Source organism: Cynocephalus volans, chromosome 12 (assembly GCF_027409185.1).
Source record: "Cynocephalus volans isolate mCynVol1 chromosome 12, mCynVol1.pri, whole genome shotgun sequence".
Lineage (NCBI taxonomy): Eukaryota > Metazoa > Chordata > Mammalia > Dermoptera > Cynocephalidae > Cynocephalus > Cynocephalus volans.
The window spans coordinates 106521269-106545934 of record NC_084471.1 but is presented as its reverse complement, the minus strand read 5'-3'; the positions used below and the strand labels follow the sequence as shown (position 1 = coordinate 106545934).

The following is a 24666-nucleotide window of genomic DNA, read 5'->3' as shown; positions in this document are numbered from 1 at the left end:
TCAACGGCAGCACCCTCCTCCCGCCCCACGCACTGTCCTCCCTGATTACCTGCACATTAGTAGCAGCATACCGAGGGCCATTTTAATGCCATTTGCCATGTTATTAATGTCAATGACTCCTTTTTATTTTTTTCATACATTTCTTTTGCTGTGTTAATAAACGCCTTTTCTACACTGGAAGTGATCTTAGCAGAAATTTCCATGAAGATAAGTCTGTATTCCTGTGCAAAAGTTTCACCTTTTTTTTTTTTCTTCTTTTCTAGATTCTAAATTCCTTTTATTTCCAGTAAGCACAAGGACCATGTTGAGATTGGAATGCTGGCAGGCATCCTCTAACCAGGTTGTCAAGTGGTTGGTCGTCTCTCTCCTTGTGATGTCATGCACTAGTGAAGCCCCTGTCGCACCTCTGCAGTAGGACCTCGTGTGGAATGGAAAGACCCCGGCCCTGCCCTATCCATCCCATTTCTGAAGTCTTATCTGTTTCTCAACAATAGTTACCATTCGAGCACTGAACTCTACGCCAATAGTAAGGTCATGCACTGGCTGAAACCTCTTGTCTGTGCATTGTAGCAGTAGGTATGATTTACCAACGCCAGTGTCGCCTATGCTGATGGACTTGAAGAGACAGGCATAGGTCCCGGCCTTGGCCTCTCAGTGCCGGGCACTCAGCTCTTCCCGCAGCCCAAGAGTGCGGGGCCGCCCAACCCAATACGAACAGCCATCGCTGCGCCCCCACCCCGCCTCCACTCTTAATTAATTTTTGTTTCATGAATAAACGTTTTTTATCTAAACGATTATTAATTGACACAACTGTGGCAGCAGCGGTGTATGAGTATACCAGGGGAAAACTACATAAGTTTGTGGGGAGGTGTAAGGCCAGTGGAGTATTTTTAAAATACAAGAAAATTTGTAAATTTTTAGTGTACAAAAGATAAGGTATTATTCTAGGGGAGTGATTGAAGATGTGGTTAGTACGAGTGAGGGGCCAGAGATGAGGGGTGCAGCTGCAGGATCCTGGAGGAAGAGGAGGGAAAAATAGAAACAGTTGTCCTTTAGAGGACAATAGAAATATTATCAAATAATCAAGGGAAAGATGGAGGAATTATTAGAGGCTGAGCTTTCGAAATCAGCACTGAGAAAACTGAGACAGATCTTCATAAGAATACCTAAATGTGTTCAGGTTTTGAAGTCTGCAATTATAAATATGGTGTACTACCACTGCACGTAAATGTGTAGTTTGGGCCATCCAGGTATAAATGTGGAAACACCAGGCTTACAATATTTTTACAATTTTGAGTTTAGAAGGTGTAGAGTAGGGCTGGGTGTGGAACTCACAGACCCTGCGAGCCCATTCACAAACCCTTCACACGCAGGTGACCAGCAAAAAGGTCCTTGGAGCCTTGGTTGAAGAAGGAATAGTCTTTATTCATCACACACACGTCTAGGAGCTGGGCAGTACAAAGGCCAAACAGAAACTCAACTGCTACCGGCCAAGTCCAGAGAAAAACTGAGCAGCTGCCAGCAGAGTAAACATGCTCTATTGTTAGACACAGCTCTCTGCCACAGCCTGCTACCAAAGTGCAGAGCACACAAAAGCAATAACTTAGAAAGATACATGGGTGCACATGCGCACTAACTCCACCCACACAACTTTACAAGAAATGTCTGGGAGCCTGACTAAATTATCCTATTTTCCCCACAGAAGGGTTGGTAGAATAGGAGAATCATAAGACAAGTTGAAGGTACTACTGAGGCTTTACCAAGAACAGGAAGTAGAAGATGCCGATAAATTAGTTAAAAATGGAGTGGGGGCGTGGATAAGAACTGCAGATCTTGCTTACTTAGAAAAAGGTCTGAAAGAAGGAACTGCCTGAGGCTGATGTGATCGTAGGCTGTGGTCGGACAGTGGGAAGTGTTCACTTATGCAATCAGTTTGGGTGAAGACAAGGTCTTCATACCCCCAGACCAGAGCAGTAAAGAAAAGTAGTAGCATATTTCTGACTAACAAAATAATAAATGGGTATTAGAGGAATACCCATTTATAAATACCCAATAATAAATTGGAAATGGAGGGAGCAAAAGGAAAATAAAATATAATCACCTTTTTCCCACCAGTCAGATACAAAAGTTTGGGGTTTTTCCTTTTCATTGTTTTTAATAAATACGTACTTGTTTACCTGAGCAATATCAACAAAATTGTGAAAACAATGTATATTATATACTGCTTTTTGGGATTTTCAAATTTTATTTTTTAATTTTTTTAGTGCTGGCGAGTACAGGGATTTTGACTTTGACTTTGACTTTGGTGTCATCAGTACCACGCTCTACCGCTTTACTGACTGAGCAACTGGCCAGCCATCCTGAGACTATTTAATGTTTATTTTTTGAGAATACTAGTAAGCACTTACTTCTTTACCTTCTGAAACCCTTTAGCAATTTTCCCTTTTTTTTTCTTTCACATATTGTATCAAGGATATTTTCTTGTCATTAAGTATTTTTTAAAATATATGAGTTTTAATGGGTGCATAATATTTTATTTTGTGGACCACTGGCATCGTTCATCGGTTCCTTATGGTAAGACATTTGTGCTTTATCTTTACAAATAATACAACTACCCATCACGAATATCATTATACATATTTTACCAATTTCTAATTCAAACGAGAGGCGTTGCCTATGGTGTAAACAGAATTCCTGGGTTTAACCATCACTTTCTCATAGATGTGGTACACGTCCCACAGTAGCACGGGGCACCAGCTTGGAAAGTGAGCAAGAACATTTGCACACAGCTGACATCATTGCACACAGCTGATACCATCCCGGACTGAAAGTTGAAACACCAGAAAAGCCAGGTATATACCAGGTTCCAGGAAACCGCATGTCAGCTGGGTGTCGGTATACACAGGCACTTTGTGTACTGGGTGTTCAGATTCCCATTCACGGAAGTAGTAGGTAGTATGAATTGTAATGAACACTTGTCCAAGCAGTGAGGATTATGCAGTTCATTCGTAGGAAGGTCTTGCCCAGTCCTGGTAGGTTAGAAATGGGGACACAGTCGTATGGGACTCCATGGGATAGAGGACTTGTCCCATGAAAGATTTGGTTAAAGACAACTGATAAGAGCTTGAAAGTATGAAATGATATTATCACTGGTTACCCATACTCTAATTTTAAATAAATCTTAATACAGTTTTCTTCTTTTCTTTATTTTTTTGTGTCTGGCTGCTACAGGGCCAGTTTTCATATTTGGTGTGGATCTCAAAGTCATTAGTGCAAAAAGTAAGACTTGGAAGCAATTACATTTGTGTTATTGTAGACTTCAGCTATTCTGCTTATTACAGTTCTTTGCTCTTATCAGATGTGTCTGTGCTTGAGTATTAAAATGACAGTGCAAAAATTGTTTTGCACTGAAATTTGTAGAGTTGTGTGACTGTGAGACACTTTCTTCTGCCCTCAGTACGAAAACAGGCAATCTCCAGTGGCGACTAAGCTGTTTCTTTTTAACTATAATTAGATCTTCTACAAGAGTAGGCTTTTTTTATTTTTAGGCAGCTAGTCTATGGGGATCCATTCCCTTGACCTTGGTGTTATCACACACCATGCTCTAACCAAATGACACACTTTTATACATCCACAAAAAAAATTAAAACAAAAATTTTAAAAACCGTATATTTACCAGACAATATGCACAGATCCATTTACCTTTTTTTATTTTTTTATTTTTTATTTTTTTGACAGCTGGCTGGTGTAGAAATGAAATTCATTGGAAAATATGGAAAAGTGTTGGGAAAATGGAACAATTTGGTCAGGCTCCCTTTGCCTCCAGTCAGTTCAGGGCAGTTCGGTAAACATTGTGTGGGTGGAGTGAGTGCACCTGCATGGGCCGCTTTGGCTGGTGTTTTACTGCCTCGGGTGCCCACCCTGCGTGGCCATGTTTTTTCCAGACCTGCAGCTTCCAAGGACTGTGTGGCCAGTTACTTAGCATATAGACCTGCGTGAAGGGGTCTGGTGACTGAGCCTGGCATGTGAAGGGTTTGTAACCCAGTCTGTAAATGGGCTTGAGGGGTCTGGGAGCTCCAGACCCAGCCCTAGCTCAACCATCAGCCCAGTCGGTGCAGGATTACCGGCAGGTAAAAGAGCCACGACAACTAGCATGGTCGCCTAGCTTTACAATTGTTGTCACGAACGGGATTAAGAGCTAGACAATTGGTGCTATGAGGATTCCAGGCCTTAGCCGTAGCCTCGCAGTAGCCCTTGTCGTAGCCAGACAAATTGGCAACTTCGGCAGGATTACGCCAGACAAAAAGGACCTGAAGGGTTGGCCGCATTGCAATAACTGCCTTGCCAGTTTCCTACAGCACGACGTTAACAAATAAGGCACCCCAGTTTGTAAAATTTTAAAGTTGATAAAGCCAGCCAAGGTGTCTTAGCCTGATTTATCAACCCTAGTTTATCCATATGAGACACAGAGCACGTGCTTAAATGAGGAGCATTGATCTAAGAGCTGCCAAGTTATCCATAGAAGTCACCATAGATTATACTATTGCAAAAGTCAGTTTGTTTTTGTCCATTATTTTTCTTCTTAGTCCAGGCTTGAGCTAATATATTTTCCACATTCTTAAGAAAGGTATTGCGAGGAATGTTTTTATTGTAATAAGAAAATAGATAAGCCAATGTGTTTTCTTTCAGACCACATTATTAATTCCCTTTAAAAAATTGCAATACAAATATTTTGTAATTAAGTTATTATGGTGAAGATCCAAGTGAATCTTCTTATCAGTATGCAGAGTATCATTTGTTTTACAGAAGAAAGTTTTAATCTCTCCTCAAAGTGATATCAGAAAAATACAAAAGAAATAGATCAAATGATATCTCAGAATTTTATATAATTAACGGACAATAGCAAAAATGAATGGGTAAAAGAAATAACTACAATCTTTTGAGGTTTTACCTATGTCTCTAATTTAGCTCTGTTTTCACTGGTGCTTTCTGTCAATATTTTTAATGATGTGTAGATTTATCTTTAATGATGCCTTGAACTCAGCCTTTTATTATTATTTAAATAGAGAATTTCCTTTACTTTTAAAAGTAATTAAGGACAGAAATTGTAACCAAATTAATATTAAATAATCATCAAATACTTTTGGACTTTGCACCAAATTTTAAATGGACCAATACTTGTAGGTCCATATTTTAGAATGTGTTCTAGGGTCCTTGAAAACCAATTCATGATAAACTAGCACATTTCATTTGCCTTATGATATTTATATTACATTTGGGTATCACCCAATACCTTCAATTTTTGGCCTATCTTCAGAGGTTTTATCTCACACTTAAAATAAGGTAGGAATCTACAAAGTTATAGCTATAAAGCCATCAGTCTTCTAAATTACAGCTGTACTCTTTGATATCTGCCCTATCAACACCAAGTCGATTTTGAGGAGTTATCTAGTGGACAGTATTATAAGATGTGCCGAAGTGTAAGATATGGTTATGCCAAAATTCAGTCTGTCTAAGCATTTAGTTTCCTACAAGGACCTGATTAGGATCAGTAATTATTTCTCCTTGCCTGGGGTTTGTCAGTATGGAAGCAAACTAATGTGATTCCCAGGACCTTACTGATGTATATTAATTTGTAAGAGGCAGGTAATTCTAGAGGTCCTCATCTGACATGTCCAATTAGCACCTTTTTTGAAGAGAAGCCACCAGTAGCTGAGCATGTTGTATGGCTGCGCCCTTTGATCTTTTTCTTGGCAAATTTGGGAAAGACTGCTGACCTCAGAGGTCAGGAGGCCTGGATACTCTGGCCTTGCTGTTCATCTGCCCAGGGATAGAGTCCAGCCACACCCTGTGGGGCTGCTCTCCTGAGCCTGTATGCTCCCTCCTCATTCCAAAGAACAGCGTCACAGACGTCTCTGACTTTCTCCCTGCCTCTCCTCTGGTCCTTTTGGCCGTGACTGTTTCTGAGCTGTGTACCACAGGGACAGGAACACTTGTCATCTGACCAGGCTCGCACGACTGCCTCTGTTCTCCAGAGTCAGCTCCCAGGCAGGGCCGATCCTACCACCTGCTCCTTTCTCACCTCCCAGTGCCTGAACTTGTTGATTTTGATAGTATATTTTCTCCCTTTGATTAATATCCTCCTTAATCTTTTATTAAAAAAAAAAAAAAAGACAAACTGGGAGCTGGCTGGTGCTGATAACATCAAGATAAAGGGTTTGGATCCCCGTATAGGCCAGCTGCCAAAACAAACAAACAAACAAACAAACAAAATTGGGGAGCAATCCCCTCTGTCTTTCCCAGCTTTGAACCCACAGAGGGCATGGTTGCAAGCCCAGACCCCAGACTGAGCTAATCCCCCTGCACTCCATCACCAACTCCCCTTCCACCACCATGGTTTGAAATCTTGGCAAAATCTAGACATAAGATCGTATTCTGTCAATTACAGTCTATGAAGGTTAACCTTATTTAAACAGTATCATATTTAAAGTAAAACAGCTACTTATGAAACACATTAGTTGTATTATTTCAACACCATTTTTATTACCTTACATATATTTAGTATTTAGAACATAATTTTAATTTAGTATACAAAATGTTAAAACTTAGTTATGACTTTTCATACACACAAACACAAACATATTTGATCCAAAAATTGTTTTTATTTTTGCTTATACACAGAACTATATGGTTTTGCTTGTTTTATCTGACGTGGTAAAATGTAAAAGCAGACTGTTTTCATATCTAGTATGCTTTGAATGCGAAATTCCTCAGACTATTGCCTTTGAGCACCTGTCAAAGTTTATTTCCTCCTTCATGAGGAACCTAAAAAAGAGATAACAGAGCGTGCCCATTTACAGTGACTTGGGAAATAAGAAAGTTTATACATTCTACGTAGGAGTTAATACTTGTGGCTTCCCTGCTAAGTCCTGATTGTTTTTGACTACTGCTGTTTTATTTTTCGTAGTCATAAAAATGTCATGTTTTTATTAGTCGACATGAATTAAATGTAGGACATAATGGTTTGGAGCTATCTTCCCAGAAATACCATTAACAGAAATAATGAGTCATGTATCTGGGAAGCAAACACTAAGCAAATTGATTGTGGCTGTTGGTCGGTTCCGAGCAACAAGGTTAGATGCCCTGGCGTGGTGCCTGCTCCAGCGAGAGGCACTGAAGTGTCAGGGAGAGGCCTGTTTCTCAGGCAGCCATCTGTCCAGTTCTCATTCCTTTAGCATTTAATACAAAATGCAGAACCACCATTTGCTCATTTCTCAGAGGACTAAAAATTTTTTTTTCAGTTCCAATTGTTAAAATACTCTCTTTGATTTTAATTTATTCCTATTGTCAGTGTTGAGCTTCTCAGAACCGGTTCTATTCCTGCATTCAGCTGGAGGATGCAGGCCTCCCTAACAAAAAACTGTTAGTAAAAAGAGTGTTGGGCTCTTCCGGCAGTGACGACCTTGCCATGAGAACATGCCTCCCACGAAAGATCGCCTTCATCCTGTCCGGAAGAGGAGAAGAGGAGGCACAAGAAGGCGGGCTGCAGAGCCGCGGCCCCTCGTCCACGGGAACTGCCCAGGATGCTGCAGGATCAGCAGGGCCTTCGGCACCAACGGCACATCTGTGCGCGGGCTGCTCCGCTGTCTGCTGCCAGCCTGCAGGAGGAAAAGCAAGGCTTACAGAGGACGTGGCACAAAAGCACCTTCAATCAGTAGGAGTGGGATGGTATGAGGGAGAAACCGTCCCAATCAACGTATTTTAGGGAAAAAAAAAAAAGAATCTTGGAAAATATAAGAAAATATTTTCCCTCACCTAAGACAACAAAAAAGTAGACAAGATTCCATGTCATAAATCTGTCCTGGCATGAACAGTCCACGCTCCTTTCTAAGATCCAATCCTTCTGTTGTCTCCTGATTTCATCCTCTCTGCCTGCCCAAGGACATTACTCGATAATTCCCACTGCCAGCTACTGTGTCCTCAGTATTTCCCTTAGTACTTGATCTTTTTTCTTTTTTTTAAAAAGATGACCGGTAAGGGGATCTTAACCCTTGACTTGGTGTTGTCAGCACCGCGCTCACCCAGTGAGCTAACCGGCCATCCCTATATGGGATCCGAACCCGTGGCCTTGGTGTTGTCAGCACCACACTCTCCCGAGTGAGCCACGGGCCGGCCCCAGTACTTGATCTTTCACACCAACATACAAACATGTTATTAATGCAGAATTCTAGAGCCTTCTGAAAGTAGTACCTCTGACTGAAGGATATCCTGCTGATAGGGGTATATGATAGGAAGCCATTAAAACTCCTTAATCAATTGAAAAACAGATTTCCCGGTTGACTCTAAAAAATGAGAGAAGGGAAATTCTTGATACAGTTACATCCGTATGAGACTCAGTGTCAAAACTGAGTCCTATCCAACACCTACTGAATCAGAATGTGCATTTTTACAAGCTCCCTGATGCTTCATAGAAGTTTGAAAAGCACCGGACTGGGCCAGTGGCTGTTAACACTGGACTCCCCTGGAGAGCTTTTAAAAATCCTGATGTCCAGGGCACACCCCAGACCAATTAAATCACAATGTCTGGGAGTGGAGTTCAGGGGCTAGCATTTTTTTTTTTTTCTTTTCCACTGAGGTGACTACAGAAGGGGTCAATGTGTAGCCAAGTTTGAGAACCACCCAGACTAGACAGACTTTTCCCTGTATGTGTGGTTGATTACTGGTGCAATCTCAAGAGAAGGAGGGGATCGAAGTGATGATAATCCCAAGAAAAGATGGAGGCCATTGCTGGTATCTTACCTGGCATTAGGCATTGGCTAGACAAGATCTAGTCCTGACTTCCAATGACATGTGTCTTTAGATTGACCCCAAAGAGGGCCAGTGAGACTCAATCTCAAGAATGAGAAGCAAAAGAACCAGCAAAACTAACTGCTTTATAAATATTGTCATAAAACCTAAGTACACAACAGCAATAAGGAAGATACATTCAGGGATATATAAAGCCCAGATAATAATAATAATAAACAAAGACCTCAGGCTAGAGGGAGCTGGAGGACAATTGCACCTATGTCTTAGGGCAGTTCGTGAAGGTTAATTGATGCCTATTCCGCCTCTGTCTATCCTAGTAAACCAGGGAACGGAGTGTTTCCTGGAAGCTGCAGGAGTCCAGTTGGTTTTCAATTACCATTCTAATTACTGTTTCTAACACATCGGAAATATTAGGCTTTAGTGAGTCTGGAAAAAATGAGAAATCAGACCACTATTCCTCAGTCTTGAGGAAGGCTGTTGGCTTCCACCCATCCCTAGAGCTTGGTCTTATTTAGAATCCCTGGTCTGCACAACAATATGTTGTACTTTCAAAAGGAGAGAACAAACCTAAGGATACTAGAGATGGGGAAGAGGGAGGGAGGGGGTTTGGGAAATGATAGGTCGGGTAAAGGGCGTAAAGATTGGTAAGAATGAATATGCGAATAATAAAAACATTTTTTAAAAAAAGAAGAATCCGTGGTCTAGCAGCTTCACCATTCAATACAGCATGCAATCTTAAACCATGCGTTCCATTTGTTTACAGCATCTCTTAAGTCTCTTTTAATCCAGAACAGTCTTTTTTCATGACATTGACATGCTGAGATCAGATCCTCTAGAATGTCTCATCTTTTAGATTTTTCTGATTACTTCCTCCTGATGTTATTTGGCTTGTTCTTATATTCTCTATATTTTCTATAAATCAGAAGTTAAATCATCTTGCAAACCTCACCAATAGTGTCACACCTTTCCCCACATCCAGTCAGCAGCTTCCTCTGAGTCTTTCCTATTCAACTACCTCCATTCTTTTTTTTTTTTTTTTTTTTCTTTTTCGTGACCGGCACTCAGCCAGTGAGTGCACCGGCCATTCCTATATAGGATCCGAACCCGCGGCCGCTGGGAGCGTCGCCGCGCTCCCAGCGCCGCACCCTCCCGAGTGCGCCACAGGCTCGGCCCTACCTCCATTCTTGATACGTCTATCTAAGGATGGGAATGAAAATTTGAAATGCCCTGGACAGGATAAAAATCTGTGCATGTTCAGAGTCAATTCAATCTAGTTAGAAAACTGATAGAAGTAATAACCAGTTTTATGTAATGATTCATTGATATGACTTGTACATGTCTTTTTCTCTTTAATCATATCCAGGTTTTTAAAAAGTCTGTGCCCAAGGGTGATGGTGGAAAAATTTCTCAGGGAGATGTCAAGATCTCCAGACTCCTACAGACTTGGAATGTGATGAGGATACATTTCTGTGCCACTCAAATTGTTCCTTGCAGATCTTATGTTAGCCAAGACATAAAGGTCTAAAGAAAAGATGACGGGGGCCGGCCCGGGGGCCGGCCCGTGGCTCACTCGGGAGAGTGCGGTGCTGATAACACCAAGGCCCCGGGTTCGGATCCCATATACGGATGGCTGGTTCGCTCACTGGGTGAGCGTGGTGCTGACCACACCAAGTCAAGGGTTAAGATCCCCTTACCGGTCATCTTTAAAAAAAAAAAAAAAAAGAAAGAAAAGATGACGGACTGGCTGGTTAGCTCAGTTGGTCAGAGTGCAGTGTTATAACTGCAGGGTCAGAGGTTTGGATCCTCATACCAGCCAGCCACCAAAAAAATAAATGAATAGATAAAAATAAAGAAGAGATAAGAAAAAAATTATTAAATGTGTCCAATGTTTAATTTTAATTTTTAATGTTTCAGATACACACATTTAGTTGGCACCAATAATTAAAGCAGCATATGAGAGTTTTCTTCCATGCTATTCATTGAAAAATAATATTCAGTAAAAAGCACAAAATATCCAGATATATACACATTTTCCAAACTATTATATTAAATAATTAAAAGCCACCTTCACTGTCTTCTGTACTTTTGTTTCCTATCTTTTTTGTACTCTGGTTGATTCAAGATATTCTCTTTGGTTTTTGTTTTGTTTTTTAATCCCATGGATGTGAGGAGTGTCTGGACTCTGTTTTGACATTGCTTCTCAGTCACTCAAGTCTCGACCATTGTATTTTCAAATATTGCTTCTACCCCATTCTCTTTCACTTATTCTCCTGGAACTCAATTACATATGTTAGACTTTTTCACAATGACCTGTATATGCCGCAAGGATCTGGACCCTTGACCTTGGTGTTATAACACTGTGACTTAACCAACTGAGCTAATTGGCCAGCCACAGCGTCTCTGTTCTTTAGGGCAGATATTTTTTTCTCACCTATCTTTTTGTGAACTTCTTATTCAGCTATATTTAATCTGCTATGAAACCCATCAATTGAGTCCTTAATTTCAGTTATTTTATTTTTTAGTTCTATTTTTTTAATAGTTTCTAATTCTCTATTGAAATCTTTCATCTTATTGCTTATATTCTTGAACATACTAATCATAGGTATTTTAATTGTGATTCTAACAATTCCATACCTGTATTTTATTTTACTTTCTGTTCGAGGTCAGTTTTAGTCTTTTTAGTGTCCAATTATTTTCAGTTGATTACCAGATACCAGGTATAAAAACTTGAGCTGTACTGAGTAGAATTCCCCGCTCCTGAGTATGGGCCATGCACAGTGACTTCCTTTCAAAAAGTACAGAGGAGAAACTTGAAAAACACAATTTCAGCCAAGTGATCAGGTCAACATTAAAAGTAAGTAATAAACATGTTGATAACATGTACCCCTGAAATGATGTGATGAAAATGGCACTTTACCTCTATGGTTTTTCTACCAAAAACCCATAACCCAATTTGTTATGAGAAAAACAAATCCCAACAGAGGAACATTCTACAAAATACATGACAGTATTCCTCTATCAAGGTCACCAAAACCAAGAAAGTATGACGAACCGTTGCAGCGCAGAGAAGTCTAAGGAGCTGATGACTGAATGGAATGTGGTATCCTGGTTAAGTCCTGGAACAGAAAAAGACTAAAAAAACTAAGACAATCTGAATAAAGCATGGACTTTAGTTAATAGTAATATATCAATATTTGTTTATTAATTGTGACAAATGTACCAGACTAATATAAGATGTCATTAGCCAGAGAAAGTGGGTTATGTAGTTTATGGGAACTTTCTGTACTGCCTTCTCAATTCTTCTGTAAATCTAAAACCATTTAAAAAAAAAATTAGGGCCGGCCCATGGCTCACTCGGGAGAGTGCGGTGCTGATAACACCAAGGCCACGAGTTCAGATCCTATATAGGGATGACTCGTTGGCTCAATGGCTGAGCGTGGTGCTGACAACACCAAGCCAAGGGTTGAGATCCCCTTACCGGTCATCTTTAAAAAAAAAAAAATAATAATAAATAAATAAATAAATAAAAATTAAGTTTATTTTTTTTAAAAATTGTAAAAATGCTGGAAATGAGGTGCTGGGTGATCTTACCTTTTTCCAGAGACAATTTGCTTTTGCTTTGGCAGTCAGAGTTAAGGTAGATTTTATCCTAATTCAATCAGGGATTGAATTTATTCAAAACAAATTTTCAATTTTAAAAATGAGCAAACTGGATTTCTGTCTTTATGAGGTAATAGTCTATCTCAGTTATTTGTTATTCCTAGGGTAGTTCTTGGTGGGTCCTAAAGTCCAGCTTTTCTCCCTTGCCCTGTGAGACTTTCAAACCCCTATTATTCAGTTTATTGGCCTCTCGATTGTCACCTCCTTCTGCGCAGATTCTCAGTCTTTCAATCACTGTCTAGGAGCCAGCAGATGCCATGCCAAGGCTTCCGTCTCTCCAGGAGAGGATCCTTAAATTCCTTGCCCCATGGAAAGCTCTCTGACGCTTTCAAATAGTTATTTTTGTATCTTATTCAACTTTCCTAGTTGGTCTTAGCAGAGGATGAGTCTGACACAAGCTTTTCACCCATGATCTAAACTGGTAACTTCTGGTTCTCCTTTTTGAGGTGGCCTTTCATTTCCTCATGATGTTAAAATTCTGAAAAACTCATGTTTTCCATGAGCTGTGGTGCTTCTTCTTAGGACCAGCCAATAAATTTAATAGTAACATTTTTAAAAGAGTCAGATTTTTAAAAATTACATAGATGCTAAAAATGATAAAAACAAGGTGAAGAGCAAAGGCAGAGGGCCCAGCAGGAACGAGACAACCGACATGACTAAAATCATGTCGTGGGAAGGTGAAAGCCCTGGTGTCCAGTCTGTTACTCTGATGGAGTGAGTTCCTTCCAGCACATCCCACAGTGATGTGACTAGTACTGGCAGGAAATCCAAGTACCAAAGTGCAACCTAGAAATACATTTTCTTTTCTTCACTGTAGTTTTGGGTGTTGCCTTCTCTTCTATTTTCAGGATTATTCATCTTACAATACTGGCAGCATATGCATTCATACCTTATCCCTTCATTTATTGATCCACTCTGACAAAGAGAGATGTGGGTTAATTTGTTTATTAAATTCCACATTTGTAAATTTGAAACCAAATTGTCATTTGGGGGCTTCCTTTAGGACGGGGAATGTATAGTTAGGAAAAAAGGTGAGGGGAATATAGCAGCTCTGAAAGTTGTGCATAATGATATTAAAAAATATTTTTAAAATGATATTAAAAATTAAAATATGGTATTAAATACCATATTTTATTAATTTTGAGATGTAATTTTTTCCACATTTTAGTAACTCAGAAATTAGGATGTGTCTTATAGTATCATAGTTTATCTGGCAGCGTTTTTACTTTTTTAGTGGTGGAAATTATAATGGATAGCACAGTAGAACTGGTGAAATGTTACAGTATCAGTTAACATTTATCGAGTGTTTATTATATGCCTGGTACTATTCTTAGCACTTTTTCTGTGTAATCTCCTTTAATCTTCACAGTAAATCTATAAAAAGGGTCAAATTTGTGTCTTAGAATAACAGTAAAACAGATATTGGTAGAAAAGTCTTCTCTGAACTGATTATCTCTTTCATTTAATCATACTGGTTCCTTTCTCCATTAATCTTATGTGTTAAATAAAATTACTGATATCTGCTCTCTCTAACAGTCATTAAAAGGAGATACTGGCTTTAAATACTTGGAAAAGCATAAAGAAAAAAAATTCTTTCTGTAGAGTTCTTCTCTAAGGTTCAGCTAACTATAAGAAATCTGGTAGTATATTTCTTCTTTCTCCTTTTCCCATTTTAGAAACGTGCAAAGATGTGGTACAAAAACAAAACAAAAAATATTTCTTCAGTATTATATAAACTCTATTGCCTCCTTTACGTGGAAACCGTATTCCTTATATTTGTTCATCATTTAAAAGGAGGAAAACATTTACTGGAAGTTCCACAGTGGTAGCCTGTATTCATTATGTGATTACACACAACAATTATATGTACACACAACAATACCGTATGGAGAAAGAAACAGAAGCAGAGGCTTTACTGGGCAAGTGGTGGCCTATTCTTCTACATCTAAAAAGCACACCTGACTTCTAGGTTTCTTGGGCCAGAGAGAGCTCAGAATCCACTCTGTCGGTCATGTTTTCTCACAAGGAGCAGAATCTTTATCTGAGACTTCTAAAGAATTTTATCTTTTCTCTCTTGTGGAATCATCTCTGTCTTCTTGGATCAGCCATTCAGGTTGAAAGGATGCATAGATTTACCAAAATTGATGGTTAAATCATTGATGCCAGTTTAAGAAATTCTGAGATGCAAGAAGCAGCAGAGACTGTTGAAAGAAGGGAGAAAGAAAAGGAGGAGCATTGTGTTCAAATAATGTCACTCCAGAGTTAATTATCACTGCACTAAATACACTCCTGAGCAGATCAGCAGGGGACTCTATGGGAAATTTCCCTGGGGACGAGAGGCAGCAGAGTCACTGAAACACTTGGCCCTTAGATGTGGGGAGGCAGGAGTTGATGAACTTCTCCAAAGATGCATAGCACTTCTTGGGACATTAGTTTTGTATTTTTATCTGATGACAGCAACCTACTTAGTCATTCCTCAGCCGACATTAACCACTGTGCATATAAGGAAAACAGTAGAAATGCGCACAGTCTAATAATGTACCCAGTATTCGGGATAGGCCTATGTCTCCTAGAAAGATAACTCTCAAGGAAAACTGAGTCAGGGCAAGTTAATCTTAGCTTTCCTCTTGCCTAGTTCTAATTAACCTCCCCAGAAAACCTCTTGGCCAATGTACTTCTTCCCATCTGAACCATTAAAGCATCATTAATTAATCCTTAAAGCATCATTAAAGCATCATTAATTCATTTTCATTAAGACAAACCTTTAGAACTCCATCCACGTAAACATTTTTGGGTGCTGAGATCTGTACATCCTAGTGTTCTTTGTGAAATACAACACAATTGATTTATTTAATGCAACCATATAAGTGAAAAATAATTTACTGGCTGAAAAATATTACTATGTTTGAACATGGCTGCTTCGTGAAAATACGGAAATATTTTTGTCAATGTAAAACTTTAGTTTTGCTCTATTTGCTGCTATGATTTGAATGTTTGTATCCTTCCCAAAATTAATATATTGAAATACTAACTCTCAAGGCGATGGTAGTAGGAGATGCAGCCTTTCGGAGGTGACTAGCTCATGAGGGCTCTACCCTCATGACTGGGATTAGTACCATTATAAAAATGACCCCAGAGAGCTGGCTCATCCATTCTACCATGTGGGGACACAGTGAGACGGCACCATACATGTACCAGAAAGTGGGGCCTTCACCAGACGCCAAATCTGCCAATTCCTTGATCTTGGACTTCCCAGCTTGCAGAATGGTAAGAAATAGATTTCTGCTGTTATAAGCCACCCAGCTTATGGTGTTTTGTTATAGGAGCCTGAATGACTAAGACACTTGGTTTTCCTGCTGCTTCTCTGCACATTCTTGTCTCCTTTGCAGTCTCATCCTCTGCCAACAATACATGCAAAGTTGGAATTTTAAAAATTTAACACTGAAAATGTTCTACTTCTCACTGTATACTCTAGTATATACTGTGTACACCATCAACACGTTTTTGTGTTCTGTTATGAAGGGCAGCCCCAGCCATCTGGTCATACGTTCAGAAACTTGGAAATCGTCCTAGAACCTCACTCTTTCCAATCTTCCCTTTCCAATCTACCACCAAGTCGTGTGGACTTAACCTCATTAACATCTCTTGCATTTGTCTACAGCTCTCCATCTCCACCCCGTCCCTGGTCCAGGCTACCATTGGTTCTTGCAAAGAATGCTCAGAAATCCTCCTAATTGATCTACCCACATCTATTCTTGCCCCTTTCCAACAAATTCTCTCCATTTAACCCAGAGGCAATTTAAAATAGAATATGATCCTGTCACACATTGCTTTAGTGCCTTTTTGGTTCTTACTGCTATGGATAAATTCCAGACTCTGACTTCACCCTGCATGGTCTGACTGCTAGCTTCCTCTCTTACCAAAGTCCAGCTTTCCCTCTAACCCTCCACCTTGCCTGCTATAAAAATAGATCTTTAAGCCCTGAGGACTGCTTTTGTAATTGGTTTCCTTACTTGATAATATGTTGCAATGGTAACAGTATTCACACTGAAATCTCTACTTTTCTGAAGGCATAAATACTAGTAGAATTTGCTTTTATCTTCTGTTTATGTTTCAGTTGTTTTTATTGTTTGTGTTTCCTTTCTTTCTTTCTTTCTTTCTTTTTTGCCTTCAGCAGTTGGCCATATTGTTTGTGTTCTTGATCAGAAGAGGAGCTTTAGAATGTCCTTTTTCTTTCCTGCTGCATAGAAATATAATATAAAACTATGGCTCTAAAGGATTCCTTGTTTTATCTTTTTTTTTTTTTTTTAAAATGACCAGTAAGGGGAATCTCAACCCTTGGCTTGCTGTTGTCAGCACCACGCTCACCCATTGAGCGAACCGGCCATCCCTATATGGGATCCGAACCCGTGGCCTTGGTGTTATCAGCACCGCACTCTCCCGGGTGAGCCATGGGCCGGCCCAAGGATTCCTTGTTTTTAAAAATAATTTGAAAGTCTTTGTCTCCTTTAATTTAATAAATAAAGCAGAACTTTTTTAAAAATTATGTTTTTATTACCAACAGACATTTTATGTCTCAGCGATATAATTTTGATTTTCTAACTGAAGGGCTCTCTCCTTTTTTTTTTTTTTTTTTTTTGGCGGCTGGTCACTATAAGGAACCGAACCTTTGACCTTGCTGTTACAAGGCCATGCTCTGACCCGCTGAGTCAAAGGCTCTTAATTGCTGAGACTGTCTCTAACCACAATGTAAAAAAATTCAATTATTGTTTGTGCAAATCCCAAAATTTCAAGGCTAGGGTTGTTGATAAGTGGAAAACTAATTATTTTCCTTCTAAAACAGAATTACTGGCTTCAAAGTGCTTTTGTAGGAGTTAATATCAACATTATAATCTTTATGTTTTTATAAATAGCCTCATTTCATTATTATGTTTTGTTTGACATATGTTACATATAAAACATGTTTTATTTATTTAACATTTTAGTACAAAGAACTGCTTTGCAGTTTTTATAGCAATATAACTTAAGTAGCATTTATTAACATTTCTATAGCATATAAGCAAATTAATCATCACCATTATTTTAAAGATTCCTTGTGTAATTTTTTTTCTTAGTACACTATCAGCCCTGGTCCCCAGGTCCCTGTGTTTGATCTGAAATAATTAGGTTCACTGTGTCATTCACCACTCTCTTGTGTGTTACTTTCTCCCCCTTGAAGATAGAGACGGTAGGGCAACAGTAGAAGACAACCAAATAATTCAACAAATAAAAAAAAATTTTTAAAAACCAACACATAATTTAACATATGTGGAGCAGCCAGACCAGTGCCTTATAAGCATGTAATAGATATCAGGCATTGTTGTTGTGTGGGTATTAGTATTATTATTATTTTATAGAACTCTATATATTTTCTTTCACCTAAAGTTTTTCATTCTGAGTCTATTGAATATTCATTCAAAATAGGACTTAATTATAAATCTTATGGGTTTTCAAAAATTCTCTAAATTTTTTTGTGTGTGAAATGGATGGAGAACATAAAAAGGTAGCATAATTTTTGTTTCATCATATTTTGTTAAAGGTCAGGAAAGGGTTTCTTTGAATAGTTTTAGTTCTCTTCTCTACTTTTTGTTGCTTAGATTCCCAAATATGTTAAAGAAATTGACCATATTAGGGAACTTTTAATATTGCTCTAAATATTTATAAAGTATTTACAGTACTAATCAATTAAAAAGTTGTACTGTAATAAATTACATTTCCACAAGGCTGGCCAGTGAGCTCAGCTAGTTAGAGCATGGTGCTGACAACACCAAGGTCCAGGGCTTGATCCCTGTATTGGCCAGCCGCAAAAAAAAAAAATATTTCTCCAATACATAATCAGCTTTTTATAAATCTGATATATCAGATCAACTTAAATGCTTTAAACATCATTAGAAGTAGACACACAATAATGTAACAATTACAAAATTGATCAGTAAATTTACACTAAAACTAGTTAAAAGAATCTTAATATTATTTTTTTCTTTATGTCGTTATTTTTTTTCCAGACTGAGAATTGGGTCCAATAAAGTCTAGGTCTTTTCTCAGTTCCATTTCTTACTCTTTCCTACATTCAGAACCTCCCTAGTCCTTTATTCCTATTTTCATATTAAGATTCTCACATTTTACTTTTTTTTTTTTTTTTAAAGATGACCAGTAAGGGGATCTCATCCCTTGGCTTGGTGTTGTCAGCACCACGCTCAGCCAGTGAGCTAACCGTCCATCCCTATATAGGATCCGAACCCATGGCCTTGGTGTTATCAGCACCACACTCTCCCAAGTGAGCCACGGGCCAGCCCACGTTTCACATTTTTTAAATACCTAACTGAAGCCTATTCTGGGTTATTTTAGGTTATTAATCATTTATCCAGTTATGAAGGATTGTGCTTCCAGTGCCTTTCAGAAACAAACTATTTTAGCTGAATTAAATAACTCGGGTAAGAGAAATTGTCTTTGGCATAGGAATACCAAGGATTCAAAACTCCTAAGTTTGATTGTGTTGATAGCTCATCCTTTGCACTACTGGCTTTTTTCTGTTTTGCTTTAATGTTGCCTTTCTTTTCCTCCTATTGAACTAGACCTAGCTGCAACATGAGTATCATTCCTGAGTCTGCAGGGCCACGGCTTGGGAGTTCTGCGTAGGCTGTGCCTCTGCGCCACACCGGGAGGGCCAGTAAGTGACCCACCCCTGCACTGCAGTTACAGCGACCTGGGTAAGGACTGGTCTTTCGTCTTGCAGAAGAGCAAACATGAAAAAGTGTAGGCTGTGCAGAAACCAGAAGCCAGTCTGCTGTCATTTCCGTCATCTGTACCTGTCTCCTTTGACACTTGATGGCTACATGTACTAAGACTCTTTAGTCAGTTGGAAAAATCTCAAACCTGTTACCATACACTTGATTGCCAGTGGCATAGTGGGGACTTTAGTGTTAAAATGATTTACATTTACTTGTATCTAAATTAATATTCAGAGCACAGTGTTACAACACTACGGTCAAGGGTTAGGATCCCAGTACTGGCCAGCCCCCCCCCCCAAAAAAAAAGAATTAAAATAAAATAATATTCAGTGTATTGTAGTTGTAAATTTTTAAAACTTAGTTCTTTTAAAACTTTAATTTCAATTTACAGATCTTATTATATTTATAATTCTATGTGTGTATATTTGTGTGTGTGTGTGTGTGGCTGGCTAGTAAGGGAATATATTTATAATTCTAATACTTTCTGTAATAAAATTTAAGACACTTTCAATTGTCCTTTGATAAATGCTTACCTTAAAATGCTTTCAATTTTATACTTTAAAGACCCCCTCGACATTCAACTCTGTTTACAAGCTTAATTTTAAATTGCTTAAATAAAGAAAAGGATCAGTATTTCTGATTTTCTCTTTTGCCTCAGGCCCCAGAATGGCTCAGCCCAGCACTGTTACTGATCCTGATCCTGTCATTAACATTGTGATATTTTGTCCATCATGAATTTTTTGCATTGATTTGATTTTTAAAAATAGTGCTTTAAAACATTTATCTTGATTACTGAGGTTTTTTTAGTTAAAAAACCTTTATTTTGCCCTCACTTTACTTGCCTCAACCTGGTCCCTGTTCTTCCTCTACTCATGAGAGGCCAATGTCCCAGTACCTGCCCGCCCACCTCCCACACCCAGGCTTACTACCAAATACGTATCTAGCCATGGCCACATGTCTCCTGGGGGGAAGAAGCCCCGGGTTGAGTACTACTGCCGTAATGGCATTAAATGTTACTTTCTTGGCTCACCTTCACCTGAATCTCTGTCTGGGATTCTGATTCCCTCAGTACTTCCCTTTTATCCTGATCAACCAGGTTTTTAACACTATAAACTTCTTCTCTATTTGGTCCCAGGGTTAGAAAAGGTGAATAGATTCTTCAGTCCGTGGAAGATGGCAGCTGAAAAACGGACAAACTCTTAAATTTTTGAAAAGGAAGGTTCTTGGCAGAGCCTCAGAGTTGCAGGAACAGATGAGATGAGATCTTGTGATGTCAGCATGTCCCTGGCCTAGTTAAGATATCACCCACATACCCTCATCTCCTGACTTTCAAACACATATTTTAGAAATCGACCCAGAGAATGAGACTATGTTGTAATGTTAACAGTCAGATACTGTTTTAATTTCTCTACTGCCCACTGGTGTGTTTAAGTCAAAACATTTAATTTCTCTAAGACTTGATTTCCACATGTATATAATAGGTGAAGGGGAGCAGAGTATGCCATCCCAAAATATGTCACTTTGCATAGGACTATTTTGAGCTGAAGGCCACTAAGAAGCAGCAAATGAGAAAGAGCTCTTTACCCTCCCCCATCTGCTGAAAGCAGGACATGAATTTCCCTTTGAGAATGTGTTCCTGCACCCCTCTCCTGTACCAGGAGAGCGACCTCATCACTGGAAACAGAGTTGGCACTGCAATTCGTCTTCACAAACAAAGCTTACCAAAACAACCCTTAGCTTTTAGTAGTTTCCCCCATATATTTACTTTCCCACAATTTGCTACCTCCAGGAGCTTAAACCCCTTTTTCTTTTCTTGTCACTTCTCCACAGATTTATTGCCCTTTGTTAGAATGGTATATAAGCCCCCTGGTCTAACTGCTTCTCTGGATCTTCTTTTCTATAAAGATCTCTGTAAAAAAAAAAAAAAAAGAATTAAAATATTAACACCAAATAAAATTTGTATGCCTTTTCTCTTGTTAAACTGTTTTTTGTCAGTTTAATTCACAGGCCACTGGTACAGAACCTAAGAGGGTAGTGTTACATATGAAAAGGTAACCAAATTTTTTTAAAATTCTGGAATCACCACCAGAAAGTGTTCAACATCAAAGACTCTTCCACTTAAAAAAAAAAAATGCTATGGATATTGTATTTCCAACAATCAGTACCAGAGAACTATGACAACTGCTGGTGGTCATTACTTTCTGTTTAACTTTTATGAACAGTATGTGTGTGTGTGTGTGTGTGTGTGTGTGTGTGTGTGTTGGGTAATTAGATCACATACCATATTCAGTTAAAATGAATGAAGTGACAAGATGGTTTATTAAAAGAAAACAATAAAATCAGAACAAAAACTGATGTGTCCTCTAGATGCATGTATCTTGAATTCTTATCCAACTCAGGAACAGGTATTTTGATCAGCAGATGATTTTCTTGCTCTTAAAAGCAGATATTTTAATTCTCCTCTGCACAGCTCAGCCCTCATTCCAAGGATGACTTGCAGAACCAATACAGGCATCACTGGTATTGGTGAGAAGATTTCTCTATTAATAAAAATTATTTTCACTCGGCAATTTGAGCCTCTCTCCTTACTTTCTGCCCGTAAATGGCCAAAGCGCTTTCTGATAAACATCCTCCTGCTTCTCTTGGATGGGACTGAAAGATGGTCTCTAGCCACAAATGTCACAGGCATGCTTTTAAATTAGGGCCTTACTTTTAAATTTTTTTTCTGGATGTGGATCACGAATACTAACTACAGACACTGCTTCTCCACAGAGTACATGACTAACCCTAGCTTTTGGGTGCCTGGAAGCTGGACTTACCAGCTTTGCTGATTTCAATCATGAAGGATCCTTTGCATTTGTCTTAAATTTATCATAGAAGAATTTTCAACTGACCAAGATGTACTTTTTTCCTCTAGCAAGCTGTACGTGTCCCAATAGCTCCACCTGCTGCCACGAAGAGTAACAGCACTTCATCTTCCACATTTTAGACAGGACAGAGCAAGGCTCAGTGACACATTGAAACATCTGCCTCCTTTTCACTGCTGGTTTATCAGAATCCTCCTAGATCGAGGACTGAGTGAACAGCTTTTGCATCTCAGTGTTTGTTTATATTTCAAGTCGGAGGCTGATGCTACATTAACAATGCTCCAATCTATTTTTTCTTTGTGTTAAGGTTTTAATTAGAGCTAATTTAAAAAAATATATAAAATTCTTCAGATTCTTTTCTTTTTCAGACAGTATTGGTATGTTGTGATTTCCTAGAATTATTTCCATTTTATAAAAGTTTTCAAAGTTATGAGCGTAAGAAATGTACGTAATAGTCTCATCACTTTAAGGCTTGTAAGATGAATGGAAATTTCATGTTTTCATTTCTAAAGTCAGAATGTGTGCCTTATCCTTTTTAAAAAATTAATGGTCTTTCTGGAAGTTTATCAATTTTATTAGATCTTTTAAAGAACAATTTTTGGCTCTGTTGATTTTCTTTATTGTGTTGATTTGCCATTTCATTAATGTCTCTTCAAATTTTTAATATTTTTTTAACATTTAAAATTTAAAAAATTTTAATTGTGGTCCACAAAAACGCATAATGTAAAATTCACCATCTTAAGAGTTTTTAAATGTTCAGTTCAGTGGTATTAAGTGTATTAGTCATGTTGTGACTCCAACCTATTTTTAACCCTAATATCAACGTAGGCAATTACGACGTATTCTCTTTGGATCAGTGCAGTTTTTGCAGTTGTCCTCACTAAGTCATCAGAACCATTGCAAAAGCATAAGTTTCTTCACCCAGGGATCGAGCAATGATTACACTGATGAATCAAACACTGATAAATCCCAAACACTGGGACTGATAAATCCCATGTTTATCACTGTCACATTCCCGTTCCAATCACAGGGGATGTGCTGAGTTTGTTTCCACTGTTTTCCAATGTAAATATGCCCTCACTCAGGAGCAAGCTACCTTCTCTTACATCCTAGCGGCAGCATTTAAATCTATCAGTATCGAATCATATGCTTTTAACAGGAAGTTTTCATTCCCCTTTCAGTAAATGTATTTCATTTCATTGCAGAAGATCTCAAAAATATAAAAAGAATGAAAAATTTAAAAATAATAAAATAAAAATCCAACCATGTGAAATGAGTCACAATGAATATTTTCTTTCTCCCCAGACTTTTACAATTTTTTCTCAAATACATGTAAACGATGCTTGCACAGTCACATCCCTTTTAGGGAGATCATGGGGACATTAGAGAAACAGCTGACCGTCAGGTGCATCCCAAGTATCTGCTTTGTACCAACGGTTCTGAAACTTCAGGGGGCATCAGAATCACCTGGAGGACTTGTTAAAACAGAGTGCTGGGCCCCAGCCCCAGGGTTTCTGACAAAATAGGCCTGGGCTGGGGCAAGAGCTTGTATGTCTGACAAGTTGCCAAGTGACTGATGCTGCTGATCCGGGAACCACTTTACAGAACCGTGGGTCCCTCTGTCACCAAAATGGGCCTGTTCCAGAGTCGAGTAGAATTATGCAGTTGTCCTCATGGTTTAATAGAACAATGTATTTTGCATTCAATTAGTAACATAGTGTCTTTTCTGTTACTAAAGCAAAGAATTTTCTCCAGGAACTCGATGAGGAGCTTTCAGTAGTGAATGATGTTTTAAAAGACTTTTTCTCTTTTCCTCATTCAGACATTAGATGGAAGTTATTCCAAAGTTTTCATTCTCTATTGGAAATATTTACTTATTACTATGAATAAATATTTATTGAAATCTAGTCTCTTTACTTTTTAAATTATAAGTATACAATACACTGTAATTTTTAAAATATGTCTACTAGACAATTTTACATCATCTGTGTGGATTGCATTATATTTCTATTGGACAGTGCTGTTCTAGTCCACCCCTTAGTCACCCTTGGCAAGTCCTTTTCCATTTGGGGTCAAACAGCCCTAGTTCCTCTCTGCACATTTGCTAAGGATGTGCGCTTAGGCAAGTCACTCATCCTACTTCCTTACGCATAAAATGGGAATCACAAGATTCCTGCTCCATGGGGCTGTGTGAGGACTGAGTGGGGTGATGTATTTATGGTACTCGGCATAGGACTGACACAGAGTAGCCCTGACTAAGTGTTAGTGATGACTGGCCTTGTTGGTATCACTCACTAATTCTCACTTCAACTGTCAGGGCCCAGGGCACGGTAGCCCAAAGCGGGGCCTCTGGTGTGCTGAGTGCTGCGGGCTAGAGGCGATGGGCGGGCTCGCGAGCGAGCTCTTTCTGCCTCCATCGTCTCGTCTCCCTGTCCTTCTCCACACCTAGAGAGATCACTTTCTTCTCCCCTCTCTCTCGAAGACCTTTCTTTCAGAGCAGCCCTGCCCCATGCCCGGGAGGAAGGAATGCTACGCAAGGAGGCCGAGAAGACTGAACAGAC

The 24666-nt window shown here is 38.9% G+C and overlaps 1 pseudogene; it reads right to left on the bottom strand.

Moving 5' to 3' along the window:
* Positions 1-24522, bottom strand: LOC134391854 (ras-related protein Rab-2A-like; annotated as a pseudogene).
* Positions 24523-24666: the final 144 nt, after the last annotated feature.